At 40.8% G+C, this 15,503-nt stretch overlaps 1 non-coding gene across 1 annotated transcript; it reads left to right on the top strand.

Annotated features, from left to right (window-relative positions):
• The first annotated feature begins 3,181 nt into the window (after window positions 1–3,181).
• Window positions 3,182–3,289, top strand: LOC112753005 (small nucleolar RNA R71). The gene has a single exon (XR_003177409.1). It is a non-coding gene; the product is annotated as a small nucleolar RNA R71 (small nucleolar RNA).
• Window positions 3,290–15,503: the final 12,214 nt, after the last annotated feature.

Below are 15,503 nucleotides of genomic sequence, written 5' to 3'. Positions count from 1 at the left end.
TGAACTACTTCCTTCATGGTTGGGTTGAGTCTTCTTTCAGGTTGTACCACAGGCCTTGAGTCTTCCTCCAGCAAAATGTTGTGCATGCAGATGGCAGGGCTTATGCCTTTGATGTCATCAATTGTCCATCCCAAAGCTGTCTTGTGAGCTTTCAATATCTCAATCAACTTTGCTTCTTCTTCCATGCTTAAGGAGGAATTGATAATTACTGGCAAAGTCTCTTCTCCTCCAAGAAATGCATACTTGAGATGAGGAGGTAGAGGCTTTAATTCTTTGCCAACCTTACATTTTCCGGACTAAAATCTAAGTATTTCCCCTGAACCATCGTAAGCCAATTCTTTGGATTCGGGTTCCTACTTTGATCATGGTTCCTAGTGATCCATGCGTTTGTATAGAACTCTTGAACCATTAAGATCCCGACTTGTTGAATAGGATTAGAGAGAACTTCCCATCCTCTTCTTCTAATGTCTTGTCAGATCTCCGGATATTCGCTCTTTTTGAGCTTAAAAGGGACCTCAGGGATCACCTTTTTCTTGGCCACAACTTCATAGAAGTGGTCTTGATGGACCTTTAAGATGAATCTCTCCATCTCCCATGACTCAAAGGTGGAAGCAATTGCCTTCCCTTTCCTCTTTCTTGAGGTTTCTCTGGCCTTAGTTGCCATTGATGGTTATGGAAAAACAAAAAGTAATGATTTTACCACACCAAACTTAAAAGGTTTGCTCGTCCTCGAGCAAAAGAAGAAAGAAAGTAGTAGAAGAAGAAAAAAATGGAGGAGATGGAGGGAGAGAGTGTATTCGGTCAAGGGGGAGAAGTGGTGGTTGTAATGTGTGAAAATGGAGTAGTGTTGACGGGTTTATATAGGGGTGGGGTGGAGGATAGGTTTCGGCCATTAGGGTAGGGTTTGGGAGGGAAAAGAATTTGAATTTTGGAGGTAGGTGGGGTGTATGGGGAAGAGTAGATGGATGTGAGTGGTTAAGGGTATTTGGGGAAGAGGGTTATGAAAAGGTGTGAAGAGGAGAGAAGAAGAGGTGGGGTAGGTGGGGATCCTGTGGGGTCCATAGATCTAGAGGGGTTAAGGACTTAGCATCCCTGCTCCAATTAGGTGTGCAAAACGCCCTTAGAATGCATGTTTAGCGTTAAATGCCAGCTTGCTGCTTGTTTCTGGCGTTTAATGCCAGTTTCATGCTCTGTTCTGGTGTTTAATGCCAGCTTGATGCTTCTTTCTGGCGTTAAATGCCAGTTTGATGCTTCTTACTGGCGTTTAAACGCCAGTAAGCTCTTCCTCCAGGGTGAGCTATTTTTAATGCTATTTTTGATTCTGTTTTTGATTTTTCAGTAGTTTTTATGACTTCACATGATCATCAACCTGAAAAAAAAATATAAAATAACAATAGAAAATAAATAGATATAATTAAATAACATTGGGTTGCCTCCCAACAAGCACTTCTTTAAAGTCAATAGCTTGACAGTGAGCTCTCATGGAGCCTCACAGATGTTCAGAGCATTGTTGGGACCTCCCAATACCAAACTTAGAGTTTGAATGTGGGGGTTCAACACCAAACTTAGAGTTTGGTTGTGGCCTCCCAACACCAAACTTAGAGTTTGACTGTGGGGGCTTTGGTTGACTCTGTAGTGAGAGAAGCTTTTCATGCTTCCTCTACATGGTTACAGAAGGAGAACCTTGAGTCTTAAATACAAGGTAGTCCTCATTCAGTTGAAGGACCAACTCTCCTCTGTCCACATCAATCACAGCTTTTGCTGTGGCTAGGAAGGGTCTTCCAAGGATGATGGATTCATCCTCATCCTTCCCAGTGTCTAGGATTATGAAATCAGCAGGGATGTAAAGGCCTTCAACCTTTACTAACACATCCTCTACTAGTCCATAAGCCTGTTTTATGGATTTGTCTGCCATCTTTAATGAGAGTTTGGCAGCCTGTACCTCAAAGATTTCTAGTTTCTCCATTACAGAGAGTGGCATGAGGTTTATCCCTGACCCAAGGTCATACAGAGCCTTCTTAAAGGTCATGGTGCCTATGGTACAAGGTATGAAGAACTTTCCGGGATCCGGTTTCTTCTGAAGCAATGTCTGCCTTATCAATGCACTCAGTTCATTGGTGAACAAGGGGGGTTCATCCTCCCAAGTATCATTACCAAATAAACTGGCATTCAACTTCACGATAGCTCCTAGATACTTAGCAACCTACTCTTCATTGATGTCTTCATCCTCTTCAGAGGAAGAATAGTCATCAGAGCTCATGAATGGTAAAAGGAGGTTCAATGGAATCTCTATGGTCTCTAGATGAGCCTCATATTCCTTTGGTTCCTCAAAGGAAAACTCCTTATAGGTCAATGGACGTCCCAGGAGATCTTCCTCACTAGGATTCATGTCCTTCTCCTCTTCTCTGGGTTCGGCCACACCAAGTAAGGTTATGACCTTGCACTCTCTTTTTGGATTCTCTTCTGTATTGCTTGGGAGAGTACTATAAGGAGTTTCAGTGATCCTTTTACTCAGCTGGCCCACTTGTGCCTCCAGATTTCTAATGGAGGACCTTGTTTCACTCATGAATCTTAGAGTGGCCTTAGATAGATCAGAGACTATATTTGCTAAGCTAGATGGACTCTGCTCAAAATTCTTTGTCTGTTGTTGAGTGGATGATGGAAAAGGCTTGCTATTGCTAAACCTATTTCTTCCACCATCATTAAAGCCTTATTGAGGCTTTTGTTGATCCTTCCATGAGAAATTTGGATGATTTCTCCATGAGGGATTATAGGTGTTTCCATATGGTTCTCCCATGTAATTCACCTCTGCTATTGCAGGGTTCTCAGGATTATAAGCTTCTTCTTCAGAAGATGCCTCTTTAGTACTGTTGGATGCAGCTTGCAATCCATTCAGACTCTGAGAAATCATATTGACTTGCTGAGTCAATATTTTATTCTGAGCCAATATGGCATTCAGAGTATCAATTTCAAGAACTCCCTTCATCTGAGGCATCCCATTATTCACAGGATTCCTTTCAGAAGTGTACATGAACTGGTTATTTGCAACCATGTCAATGAGTTCCTGAGCTTCTGCAGGTGTTTTTTTTAGGTGAATGGATCTACCTACAGAATGGTCCAATGACATCTTTGATAATTCAGACAGACCATCATAGAATATATCCAGGATGGTCCATTCTGAAAGCATGTCAGAAGGACACTTTTTGGTCAGTTGCTTGTATCTTTCCCAAGCTTCATAGAGGGATTCACCTTCTTTCTGTTTGAAGGTTTGAACATCCGCTCTAAGCTTGCTAAGATTTTGAGGAGGAAAGAACTTGGCTAAGAAAGTCGTGACTAGCTTATCCCAAGAGTTCAGGCTATCTTTAGGTTGAGAGTCCAACCATATTCTAGCTCTGTCTCTTACAGCAAATGGGAAAAGCATAAGCCTGTAGACCTCGAAATCAACCCCATTGGTCTTAACAGTATCACAGATTTGCAAGAATTCAGTTAAGAACTGAAAAGGATCTTCTGATGGAAGTCCATGAAACTTGTAATTCTGTTGCATCAGAGAAAGTAATTGAGGCTTTAGCTCAAAATTGTTTGCTCCAATGGTAGGGATTGAGATGCTTCTTCCATGTAAGTTAGAATTTGGTGTAGTAAAGTCACCAAGCATCTTCCTTGCATCTCCACCATTGTTATTATTTTTGGCCATGTCTCCTTCTTTTTCGAAAATTTCTGTCAGATTTTCTCCAGAGAGTTGTGCTTTAGCTTCCCTTAGCTTCCTCTTCAGAGTCCTTTTAGGTTCAGGATCATCTTCAACAAGAATGTTCTTATCCTTGTTCCTGCTCGTATGAAAAAGAAGAGAACAGAAAATAATAGGGATCCTCTTTGCCACAGTAGAGAGGTTCCTTTATGTGAGTAGAAGAGAAGAAAAAGAATTCGAACACAGAAAGAGGGAGAGGGTTCGAATTTTTAAGAAGAAGAGAAGTGTTAGTAGATAAATAAATAAATAGAAGGAGATGAGAGAGGGAAGAATTCGAAAATTATATAAAATAAAATAAAAATATTTTTGTTTTTAATTTAAAATTTGAAGTTAAAATTCGAAATTTTTAAAAAGAAAAATGGAATTAAATTAAATTAGAATTTTAAAACAAAAGTTAATTAAAAAGGAATTTTGAAAAAGTGGGGAAGATTTTTTGAAAATTAGAGAGGGAAAATTAGCTAGGTGATTTTGAAAAAGATAAGAATCAAACAAAAAGATAGGATTAATTTGAAAAAAAAGTTGAAAATCAATTTTGAAAAGATAAGAGGTTAGAAAAAATTTTGAAATTGATTTTGAAAAAGATGTGATTAACATTAAAAAAGATATGATTGAAAATCATTTTGAAAAAGATTTGAATTGGAAATTAAAAAGATTTGATTTTGAAAATTGGAGTTGATTACTTGACTAACAAGAAACTTAAAAGATATGATTTTAAAATTTAAAGATTGAACCTTTCTTAAAAGGCAAGTAACAAACTTAAAATTTTTGAATCAATCACATTAATTGTTAGCATTAATTTTGAAAATATGAAATGGAAATAAAAAAAAGATTTTGAAAATAAATTTTGAAAATTTCGAAATTATGAAAGAAAAAATAAAAAAGATTTGATTTTTGAAAATGATTTGAAAAAGATAGAATTTTTAAATTAAAAATTTGATTTGACTCATAAGAAACAACTAAATTTAAAATTTTTTGAAAAAGTCAACTCAAATTTTCGAATTTTATGAGAAGAAAAAGGGAAAGATATTTTTTTATTTTTGAATTTTTAATGATGAAAGAGAAAAACAATAAAAAGACTCAAAACATGAAAATTCTGAATCAAAACACATAATGCATGCAAGAACACTTTGAATGTCAAGATGAACATCAAGAACACTTTGAATGTCAAGATGAACACTAAGAACTTATTTTTGAAAATTTTTAAGAAAAGAAAAACATGCAAGACACTAAACTTAGAAATTTTCAAACTTTAGACACTAACAAATTGAAAATGCATATGAAAAACAGGAAAAGACACAAAACATAAAAATGCAAAGATCAAACAAAGCAAATCATCAAGAACAACTTGAAGATTATGAAGAACATCAGCATGAGTTTTCAAAAATTTTAATGAAATTAACAAGATGCAATTGACACCAAACTTAAAAATTGACACAAGACTTAAACAAGAAACACAAAATTATTTTTGGTTTTATGGCTTTAAAAATTTTTTGAATTTTTTTAAATTAATTGCAAAAAGAAAAATAAGGATTTCAAAATTTTTAATGAGAATTTCAGGCATATAACAGCTGATTAGATGAGAGTCCACGGGCTCTTGCCATGATAAGTGGAGGCCTCAGTCCAAAAATTTAGACATGGCTTGACAGCCAGCCAAGCTTCAATAGATCATGAAGAAACTCTAGAATTCCTTTTTAAAAATTTTGAAGAATAGAGAATAATTTATTTTTTTTTTGAATTTTTTTTTGAAATTTTTTTCGAAAATAAAAATAAAAATAATAAAAATGAAAAGCTTAAAATTAAAATAAAATTTACCTAATCTGAGCAACAAGATGAACCGTCAGTTGTCCAAACTCGAACAATCCCCGGCAACGGCGCCAAAAACTTGGTGCATGAAATCGTGATCGTTCATTCCTTGGTAACTGTTCACACCCTGGTTCGAGCTATCCGATCCGGGATGTTCAGTAATAAAGCGACTGACCTCTTCAGGTCAGGCTATCCGACCTCTTCTCAAAAGAGGTCGGACGAATCGACAGAAAAGCCCAAATAGAGGAACACGACCCAAATCCAAAGGCAGTCCAAGCCTATAGAGATAAGGGCGGTTCCCTTGAAGATAAGTTGACCTCAACTCAAAGATAAAGGTAAGATAAGATAACTAACTTATCTTATCTAAAAATAGTTACTCCACAACCATTATAAATACACTGGAGCACCCAGGTATAACTCATACTCTGATTCTACAAAAAACCTATTTAATACCCGTGCAAACTTAAGCATCGGAGTCTCTTTCAAGTACTCCCCACCCTCCGGTGACCAAGGATTAGAAGTGCAGCCAGTCTAACAAGTCGGACACGACAGCTCCGGCCGCCACCCACCAGCCGGACCCATCATCTCCGACCAGTACAGAAGATCTCGCCGAGATCGACCTACAGTTTTAGGTAACCCTCAGAACATTGGCGCCGTTGCCGGGGAACCTGGAAGTCATCCCATCACCATGGCGGACGACCATGACAACGACCACGATTCGGATCTAGAGGATAGAACACCACACAAAAACGCGGACACTACGCCGAATGATACCCCGGAATCTAACGGAGACAAAAACTCATCAAATCCGGGAGTAATAGAAGCGCTTCAAGATCGTTTAAAACAACTTGAAAAAGAAAGCCAGCATCAACGAGAAGTTGGCAAGGATCTACAAAGAGAGGTAAGGCGACATCGAGTATTAGAAGATAAACTCCTACAACTCGAAGCCGATCTCAAAGCAAAAGCTACCTGGACCACCCCTGAAGACAATTCACGCAAAGATCAAGATCTATTCACTTGGAAATCATGAAAACTAAAATTCCTACGGACTTCAAACTCCCGGATATGACTTTGTATGATAGCACTACAGATCCCAACCATCACCTCAGCAACTTCCGAAGTAGAATGTACCTCACCGACGCCTCAGACGCCGTTCGCTGCAAAGCTTTTCCAACGACTCTCACAAAGACAGCAATCAGATGGTTCGACAACCTACCTCCAAAGTCCATCTCAAGCTTTGACGACCTAGCCAAAAAATTCCTGGCCAGATTCTCCATCCAAAAAGACAAGGCTAAGCACGCCCCCAGTCCACTAGGGATCAAGCAAGGAGATCGGGAAAGTCTTCGCAACTACATGGAAAGATTCAACAAAACATGCCTAGATATACAAAGCTTGCCAACAGAGGCCGCTATCATGGGCCTCATCAATGGCGTACGAGAGGGACCTTTTAGCCAATCTATATCAAAGAAATACCCCACATCTTTAGATGAAGTGCAAGAGCGAGCGGAGAAGTATATCAACATGGAAGAAAATTCTCGGCTAGGAGAAACCTCAAAATCCGGATTCTCCTACCGAGATAAAGATAAAGAGCCCAAAAAGAAGGAAGACCGACATGGGAAAAAATTAAAAAATATCATAATTACACCCACTTCGGGTGTCTCTTGTGGACGTGTACAAAGAAGTTTGCCACACAGAAAAAATACCCCCAGCTCGACCACTCAAAGGCAAAAGAGGAGGGGGAAACCGAAACGAGTATTACGAATACCATCGTGTCCGTGGACATTCTACAAATGAATGCTTCGATCTAAAGAACGTCATAGAAAAGTTAGTAAGAGAAGGAAAACTAGATCGGTATCTGGCCACCCGAGATGATGAGCAAAGAAAAAGGAGGAGGGATGAAGAGGCCGGGTGAACCGAGCGATCACCTCGTACACCAGAAAGACATGTTCATATGATACCCGGAGGATTTGCAGGAGGAGGAATCTCCAAATCATCCCGCAAAAGATATCTTAAAGAAGTATATCATGTCGAAGGAAAGGAGGAAACGCCCAACATCCCTGCAATTACGTTCACCAAAGAAGACGCATCCGGTATCATCCCAGGACACGACGATCCCATGGTCATCACCATCATACTGGCAAACGCCAATCTCCACCGCACACTAATAGACCAAGGGAGCTCCGCTGACATCTTATTCAAAACTGCCTTCGACAAGCTCGGCTTAGAAGAAAAGGAGCTTAGAGCATACCCGAACAGCCTGTTCGGACTGGGAGATACCCCAGTACAACCACTGGGATACGTGTCACAACATACAACCTTCGGAAAAGGGAACCAATCCAGAACACTCAAGATAGATTACATCGTGGTCGACGTGAGCTCAGCCTACAATGCCTTAATAGGTCGGACAACACTAAATCAACTCGGCGCAATAGTCTCAACTCCACATCTATGCATGAAATTCCCAACTACAGAAGGGATAGCTACTATAAAAGTAGATCAAAAGATGGCACGCCGCTGTTATAACAAAAGTATAAACCTCAGAGGCAGAGGAGAAGAGTTCCATACAATTGAGCTTGGTGGAGTTCAGAGACGAGAAGAACTCCGTCCACAGCCCGAAGGTGAAGTAGAGAAAGTTCAGATCGGAGACACCTCGAATAAAACAACTAATATTAGCACGATCCTAAAAGGAGACGCAAAAGAATTACTAGTACAGTTCTTACGAGATAATGTCAATCTCTTCGCATGGAAATCTGCAGACATGCCAGGCATAGACCCCAAGCTAATGTGTCACAAGTTGGCGGTCTATCCAGGATCTCGGCCGGTACAACAGAGACAAAGAAAACTTGGGCCAGAACGATCCCAAGCTGTGGAAGAACAGGTACAAGCACTACTGGAGGCAAGATTCATAAGAGAAGTCAAGTACCCACTATGGCTAGCCAACGTCGTCTTGGTGAAAAAATCAAATGGAAAGTGGCGAATGTGCACCGACTATACCGATCTCAACAAAGCCTGCCCAAAAGATCCTTATCCGCTCCCAAGTATCGATGCTCTGGTGGATGCCTCATCCGGATATAAATACCTCTCGTTTATGGATGCATATTCCGGATACAATCAAATCCCCATGTATCCACCAGATCAAGAAAAGACCTCGTTTTTAACACCAAAAGCAAATTACTACTACATTGTGATGCCTTTTGGTCTCAAGAATGCGAGAGCTACTTATCAAAGGCTAATGAATAAAGTCTTTTCAGATCATATCGGAAAAATCATGGAAGTCTACATGGATGATATGTTAATAAAGACACAAAGTGAAGAGACATTATTGTCCAACCTGGCCCAAGTGTTCGACACTATAAGGAAGCATGACATGCAACTCAATCCGGCAAAATGCACCTTTGCAGTAGAAGCAGGAAAATTCTTAGGTTTTATGCTCACACAAAGAGGAATTGAGGTAAATCCGGATAAATGCCAGGCCATACTCAACATGAAGAGCCCAACTTGTGTCAGAGAGGTACAACAACTCAACGGGAGATTGGCAGCCTTATCCAGATTCTTAGCAAAATCAGCGATAAGATTTCTCCCCTTCTATGCTACTTTAAGGAAAGGAAAGAAGTTCGAATGGACAATAGAGTGCGAGCAAGCCTTCCAGAATTTCAAAAGTTTCCTGGGATGACCACCTATCCTAGCACGACCACGAGAGGGAGAGCCACTCGTATTATACCTTGCGGTAGGGAGTCGGGCAGTAGCCTTAGCATTAGTTCGAGAGGACGACAAAGGGAAACAACTTGTATACTTCATTAGTAAAGCGCTGCAGGGATCCGAGCTGAACTACCAAAAAATAGAAAAGTTTGCCTATACTTTCATACTGACATCTCGACGACTTCGCCCGTACTTCCAGGCTCAAACCATTAAGGTTTGGACCAACCAGCCCATAAAAGGAATATTGTAGAAAATAGATCTAGCAGGCAGAATTTCACAATGGGCAGTCGAGTTATCCGAGTTTGACCTCCAATATGAAGCTCGGACAGCCATCAAGTCACAGTACTTAGCCGACTTCATTGCAGAATTCACAGATACCCTGGAAACCCCCACAGAATGGAATCTCTACGTGGATGGTTCCTCGAATAAGACTGGAAGTGGCACAGATGTGATAATAGAAAGCAACCAAGGAACCCAAGTTGAGCTTTCCCTCAAATTTGGGTTCCCGGCCTCAAACAACCAAGCGGAATATGAAGCGTTACTAGCTGGTTTGAAGCTGGCTAAGGAGGTTGGAGCTCAAAAACTCAACATCTTCAGCGATTCACAAGTAGTCACCTCACAAATTACAGGAAGCTACCAAGCCAAATATCCCACCACGAAAAAGTATTTGGATAAAACCAAAGAACAGCTCGGACAACCCGGGGAATATAAGATCTGCCACATACCCCACGAACAAAATGCCTGAGCAGACGCACTCTTAAAACTAGCCAGCACCAAACCAGGGGGCAACAATAGAAGCCTCATCCAGGAAATGCTATAGAACCCGTCAATCTCGGAAGAGGAAAAGTCCTAGCCATAACAGGTCAGGATCAAGGATGGATGACCCCCATAATTAACTACCCTAAAACATAAACACTCCCCACAGATGAAAATGAGGAAAAGAGGTTAAAACGGGAGGCTTAGTACTACACTATCATAAACAACACCCTATATAAAAGAGGGATTTCAATACCACTATTAAAATGTGTGCCGACCTCCAACACAAGGGAAGTTTTAGAGGAAGTACACAGTGGCATTTGTGGTAATCATCTCGGAGCACAAGCTCTCACCAAAAAAGTACTCCGGGTAGGATTTTATTCGCCAACTCTACAAAAGGAAGCTATAGAGTTTGTAAGGACATGCCCACCATGCCAGAAACATGCCAACTTTCACATCGCCCCACCAGAAGAGCTCATCAGCGTAACCTCACCTTGGCCATTTGCAAAATGGGGACTCGATCTTCTCGGACCCTTCCCCCAGGGATCGGGACAAGTTAAATTCCTCATAGTAGGGGTAGACTATTTCACAAAGTGGATCGAGGCAGAGCCCCTAGCCAACGCCACTGCTCAAAGAAGCCAGAAATTCCTATATAGGAACATTGTCACAAGGTTCAGGGTTCCATACTCCATCACAACATACAATGGCACTCAATTCACAGACGCAGGCTTCAGAAAATTAGTAGCCGACTTGAACATAAAGCACCATTTCACCTCCGTCGAACATCCTCAAGCCAACGGACAGGCCGAAGCTGCCAACAAAGTCATATTGGCTGGGTTAAAACGGAGATTACAAGACGCAAAGGGAGCTTGGGCTGAAGAGCTTCCACAAGTCTTTTGGGCATATCGAACGACGCCACATTCCACCGCAAAGGAATCACCCTTCCGATTAGCATACGGAACGGAAGCAATGATCCCAGTAGAGATCGAGGAAGGGTCGCCTAGAGTGGTTCATTACAATGAAGAAGCCAACTCCCAACTTCAAAGGGAAGAGCTCGACCTACTTCCTGAAATCCAAGAAAGAGCTTGGATCAGGGAAGAAGCACTAAAACGTCGAATGGCTTCCAGATATAATCAAAAGGTAGTGCCAAGAGGTTTCCTTGAGAATGATCTCATCCTAATCCGAAACGATATCGGAACAACTCAACCCGGAGAAGGAAAGCTAGCAGCAAACTGGAAAGGACCCTACCGAGTCATAAAAGTACTTGGGAAGGGCTACTATAGACTATCCAAACTCGACGAACGAGAGCTTCCCAGATCGTGGCATGCCTGCAACCTAAGAAGGTACTATAGCTAGAGAAGGTAAAAGATCTCATCGTAGGATGCACTCTTTTTCCTGAAAAGGTTTTTTAATGAGGCACCAAGTTGAGATCCAGAAATTGTCCGACTCAAAAGGATAAAAACTCTGTATGTACATATTTTCATTTTCTTTTAAATAAAATATATTAGACATTCTACAAAGTTTTCAAGATGCATTAATCTGAAACATTTATCGTCCGATTATAAAGCGACAGATTGGCAAAAAGTGAAAAACAAATTCACTGCACGATCACGATAAAGACCAACAGAGATGAAAATTGGATTCATCTAAAGGTCGACTAAACGAGGATTTAACCCACCTTCTACAAATCAGCAGAGATGAAAATAGAATAATGCAAGAAGTTATCGAAAGTGATCCGGAGAAAGGACCTGACGAGGTCCTGATGGATTGCTAAATAATAACTTAAATGACTGGCCGACGTTAAGAAGTCAGACCAAGTCAAACCAAGTTATAAGTAAACCCTGGAAAGAGGTCTGGCCAACCCTATAAAAGAGGATTACTTTAACTTAGAAGGGCCCGACATGACAAAGTTATAGAAGTAATCCCTGAAAGAGACCTGAACAAGGTCCAAGAAAAAGGATTACAAAAATAACTTAGAAGGGCTCGACATGACAAAGTCGGCCCAAAACATAAAGTTATAGAAGTAATCCCTGAAAGAAACCTGAATAAGGTCCATGAAAGAGGATTACAAAAATAACATAGAAGGGCCCGACATGACAAAGTCGGCCCAAAACATAAAGTTATAGAAGTAATCCCTGAAAGAGACTTGAACAAGGCCCAAGAAAGAGGATTACCAAAATAACTTAGAAGGGCCCGACATGACGAAGTCGGCCCGCAAATTATAACTAATCCCTAAAAGAGACTTAAACAAAGTCCAAGAAAGAGGATTACAAAATAATTTGACCCAACATGGCGAAGTCGGTTAACATGAGGAAAGGCCCGACATGACAAAGTCGGCCCAAAACATAAAGTTATAAAGTAATCCCTGAAAGAGACCCGTACAAGGTCCAAAAAAGAGGATTAAAAAAATAACTTAGAAGACGCTAACATTCTTAAAAACCTAGAAAGGTGCCAAGTCAAGCGCAAACAAGCATAATATTATAACCAGCTTCAGAGGCATCAAAGTCAGCCCCAAAAGCTCGAAAGCTACTTAATAAAAGTTGCTAAACAAGCAACTAAGAAAAGTATCAACAGTCACTAAAACATCATTTACATAATAAAAGAGTTTAAAAGCCCACAAGCCGGGCTATCTGCACAATCAAGATAAAAAGTTCAGTTAAACATCAGAAGCCTTCTCAGTAGCATCAATACGGGGTGAAGGAGGGCGAGTCTGAATGGGCACAGCATCCACGGTCCCATCATCTCGATTCAGGATTTGACAATCCAGATCGGATACGGGATGACTGACCTCAGCCAGAGGAACTGTAGAAGTTGACACTTTGACAGCAGGCGCAGGGGGAGGTTCGACATCATCATCATCCGGGTCGTCAAGAACAATCTTACCATCCCTCACAACATTGTCCAGGCTGAAGAGAGAAAGTTCGACCTCGGGAGCCAGAATTCGAACCTGCTCCTTCAGGTTCTCATAAGCAGCATTTACGCTACCGGCAAGATAACCTTGGAGCTCGGAGTAATCAGCTCGAGCAGACTCCAATTCTTCCCTCAGACGCATCACCTCCCGATAGGATGTAACATAGCTGTCTTTATGCCTCAATGCCGTGTCCTCGACCAACCTCACAGAAGCCGCTAAAGCAAGGGAGCTAGCCTTCTCATTCTTCAGCTCCTTCTCCAGTTTGGACACTTTCACCTCAAGCTCCTCCTTCAAGCCTTTCATCCGATCAAACTCCTGTTTAGCCTCTTCCATGAAGGCTTTGGTGGCATTGGTGCACGAAATCGTGATTGTTCATTCCTTGGTAACGGCACTAAAAACTTAATGCGCACGTTCATAATTTTAGTTCTTTGTCAGAACTTCGCACAACTAACCAGCAAGTGCACTGGGTCGTCCAAGTAATAAACCTTACGTGAGTAAGGGTCGATCCCACGGAGATTGTCGGCTTGAAGCAAGCTATGGTCACCTTGTAAATCTCAGTCAGGCGGATTCAAATGGTTATAGAGTTTTAATAATTAATAGATAAATAAAATGTAAAACAGGATAGAGATACTTATGTAATTCATTGGTGAGAATTTCAGATAAGGCTATGGAGATGCTTAGTTCTTTCTGAATCTCTGCTTTCCTACGGCTTTCATCCAATCCTTCATACTCCTTTCTATGGCAAGCGGTATGTTGGGCATCACCGTTGTCAATGGCTACATCCCATCCTCTCAGTGAAAATGGTCCAAAATGCGCTGTCACCGCACGGCTAATCATCTGTCGGTTCTCGATCATACTAGAATAGGATTCAGTAATCCTTTTCCGTCTGTCACTACGCCCAGCACTCGCGAGTTTGAAGCTCGTCACAGCCATCGCTTCCCAGATCCTACTCGAAATACCACAGACAAGATTTAGACTTTCCGGATCTCAAGAATGGCCGCCAATAATTCTAGCCTATACCATGAAGACTCTGATCTCACGATCAGGAGGCTAAGAGATACACATTCAAGCTTGTTTGCATGTAGAACGGAAGTGGTTGTCAGGCATGCATTCATAAGTGAAAATGATGATGAGCGTCACATAATCATCACATTCATCATGTTCTTGTGTGCGAATGAATATCTTAGAGAAGAAATAGGCTTGAATTGAATAGAAAAACAATAGTACTTTGCATTAATTCATAAGGAACAGCAGAGCTCCACACCTTAATCTTTTGTGTGTAGAAACTCTACCGTTGAAAATACATAAGAACAAGGTCCAGGCATGGCCGAATGGCCAGCCTCCCAAAATGGCATATGAATTCGAAAATAGGGAAAAGGACCCCTAGTACAATAGTAAAAAGTTCTATTTATACTAAACTAGTTACTAGGGTTACAAGATTAAGTAAATGATGCAGAAATCCACTTCTGGGCCCACATGGTGTGTGCTTGGGCTGAGCATTGAGCTTTCATGTGTAGAGACTCTTTTTGGAGTTAAACGCAAGGTTGTAGCCTGTTTCTGGCATTTAACTCTGATTTGCAACTTGTTTCTGGCGTTTAACTCCAGAATAGGGCAGAAAGCTGGCGTTGAACACCAGTTTGCGTCATCTAAACTCGGGCAAAGTATGGACTATTATATATTGCTAGAAAGCCCTGAATGTCTACTTTCCAACGCAATTGCGATCGCGCCATTGGGATTCCTATAGCTCAAGAAAATCCACTTTGAGTGCAGGGAGGTCAGAATCCAACAGCATCTGCAGTCCTTCTTCAGCCTCTGAATCTGATTTTTGATCAAGTCCCTCAATTTCAGCCAGAAATTACCTGAAATCACAGAAAAATACACAAACTCATAGTAAAGTCCAGAAATGTGATTTTTATTTAAAAACTAATAAAAATATACTAAAAACTAATTAAATCATACTAAAAACTAAGTAAAAACAATGCCAAAAAGCGTATAAATTATCTGCTCATCAGAACACCAAACTTAAATTGTTGCTTGTCCCCAAGCAACTGAAAATCAAATAGGATAAAAAGAAGAGAATATACTATAAATTCCAAATATCAATGAAACTTAGCTCCAATCAGATGAGCGGGACTAGTAGCTTTTTGCCTCTGAACAGTTTTGGCATCTCACTTTATCCTTTGAAGTTCAGAATGATTGGCATCTATAGGAACTCAGAATTCAGATAGTGTTATTGATTTTCCTAGTTTAGTGTATTGATTCTTGAACACAGCTACTTTATGAGTCTTGGCCGTGGCCCTAAGCGCTTTATTTTCCAATATTACCACCGGATACATAAATGCCACAGACACATAATTGGGTGAACCTTTTTAGATTGTGACTCAGCTTTCCTAGAGTCCCCAATTAGAGGTGTCCAGGGTTCTTAAGCACACTCTTCTTTTTACTTTGGACCTTGAATTTAACCGCTCAGTCTCAAGTTTTCACTTGACACCTTCACGCCACAAGCACATGGTTAGGGACAGCTTGGTTTAGCCGCTTAGGGCAGGATTTTATTCCTTTGGGCCCTCCTATCCATTAATGCTCAAAGCCTTG

The sequence above is a fragment of the Arachis hypogaea genome, chromosome 15 (assembly GCF_003086295.3).
Source record: "Arachis hypogaea cultivar Tifrunner chromosome 15, arahy.Tifrunner.gnm2.J5K5, whole genome shotgun sequence".
Lineage (NCBI taxonomy): Eukaryota > Viridiplantae > Streptophyta > Magnoliopsida > Fabales > Fabaceae > Arachis > Arachis hypogaea.
This window is presented reverse-complemented; position numbering and strand designations above follow the sequence as displayed.